Source organism: Palaemon carinicauda, chromosome 24 (genome assembly GCF_036898095.1).
Source record: "Palaemon carinicauda isolate YSFRI2023 chromosome 24, ASM3689809v2, whole genome shotgun sequence".
Lineage (NCBI taxonomy): Eukaryota > Metazoa > Arthropoda > Malacostraca > Decapoda > Palaemonidae > Palaemon > Palaemon carinicauda.
Window position 1 is genome coordinate 91,795,335 of NC_090748.1, and position 2,500 is coordinate 91,797,834.

Genomic DNA, 2,500 nt, shown 5'->3' on the forward strand with positions numbered 1-2,500 from the left:
TTTTTTTTTAATGAAGTTCAAAAGTTTTTTTTTTTTTTTTTTTTTTTTTTTTTTTTTTTTTTTTTTTTTTTTTTTTTTTTTTTTTTACACATGACAGTCACTACCCTAAAAAAAAGTAATAGTTAGGAAATAGGTGACTATTTAATATGGCCTCTCGTAAACTGCTCTCGTGTCTTCATTTCTGGGAATACAACTTGTTTCCTGTAAACAAAACCTTCTCGGTTTTCACATTTTTTCTTCTCATTTTCCCCGTAACCCTTTTCTTCTCATTTAAACTATTCGGGATCAACAAACTCTCTCTAGTAATATAGACTCATTGCTTGTTAGGTAACAGTTTAGAATGATATACCATATTTATTGGAAGACTTATTTGTTTATTTATTGGTGCATAAAGTACTATTGCAATTCAAATGATATTCCCCGTTCCTTCTCTAAATAATTTACTATCGTTTTAAGTTTTCTTGTATCTTTTATTTTTTAAGTGGTGGATAAAGTACTATTGCAATTCAAATGATATTCCCCGTTCCTTCGCTAAATAATTTACTATCGTCTTAAGTTTGTTTTAATAGATGTATTATTTTTTTGTATCTTATTTTTTACGCTTGAAATTTTGTCGGGAAGTTATTTATTTTGTGAGGGAAATATGTATTTTTGCTTAACCAAATCTGTTATTAATTGTTTTCTACGTTGCTACATATATCACCGTTTTTTAAATGAATTATTGTTATTATTATTATTACTATTATTATTATTATTATTATTATTATTATTATTATTATTATTATTATTAGCTAAGCTACAACTCTAGTTGGTAAAGCAGGATGCTATAAGCCCAAGGGCTCCAACAGGAAAAAATAATATTGTTTTTCTTCTTCAGTTCTCATCCATATAATTATTCATCTTCATATGTTGCATATTTTAGTAAACACAGCTAATGATGTAAACATATCAACGCAAACAATTATTAAGAATCTTTTCCAGTTGCGTCTGTTTATGATGTTTCTACACCAGTCTATACCAACAATTTTATTTAGATCGTCAATCCATCGTCTTCTCTTCCTTTCTCTGCTTCTTTTGCAATCTTTTGGTACTCATTATGTTATTCTTAATGTCCTCCTATCATCTGTGATTCTTATATACATATGTATGTGTGTGCATTTATATGCATATATATTCATATAAGCCATATATACCTATTAATATCGGGATTCTCTCTACCTCTGGATCAGAGACCCAAGGGGGAATCAACTTTATGATAATAACATTAATGCATATATGCAATTTTTATGTATACTTTAATATACATTGTTATACATCTACAGTATATTCCAATACAAGTACCACATAAGCACATAACTGTTATTGTTTACAGCGCCAATTTCTCACCGAATCTGTCATTCAGTGCCAAAATTAATGACACCTTTTGTGAATGGTCAGATAAACTTTTGCAAATCATCGTTCTTGAAAAGTGATTGACAGGTTTGACTGATCTTTTTTCGTGCCAGATTTTGCATTATTATTTATGTTACGTTTTGTTTTAATTTTTACGTGCGTCATAATGTATCGTCGGTCTGTTTAGGGGGATTTTATATCGGTAGATTGGTCTTGTATCAATTTATGTGAAGTAAATTGTGATTGATAGAAGTTTATAACCATTCACTTATGCAAAGTGACGGATTAATGATTACTTTATATATATATATATATATATATATATATATATATATATATATATATATATATATACATATATATATATATATATATATATATATATATATGTATATATTATATATATATGTATATATGTATATATATATATCTGTCTATCTATCTATCTATCTATCTATATGTATATATATGTATATATATGTATGTATATACATACATACATATATACATACATTCATACATACATACATACATACACACACGCACACACACATCCATCATCATCATCATCATTAGCCGATACTAGTCCACTGCAGAACAAAGGCCTCAGACATGACCTTCCAGTTGCGTCTGTTTATGGTGTTTCTACACCAGTCTATACCATCAAATTTATTTATTTCGTCAATCCACCGTCTTCTCTTCCTTTCCCTGCTTCTTTTGTAATCTTTTGGTACTCATTATGTTATTCTTAATGTCCTTCTATCATATGTGATTCTTATATACATATGTATATATGTGTGTACATTTATATTCATATGTATTCATATAAGCCATATATACCTATTAATATCTGGATTCTCTCTACCTCTAGATCAGAGATCCAAGGGGGAATCAACTTTATGATAATAGCCTCTGGACGGCCAGGGAATCAAACCCGGGCCAAAGAAAGTGAGGTTCCTGTGACATAGATAGTATGTTACTGGAACGTCAGTTTCTTGGTCCTGGGTTCGATTCCCTGGCCGACCAGAAGCTATTATCTACAGTATATGGCTTATATGAATATATATGAAAAACACGTAGTGTCCAAGATTATCATATATGCATATGT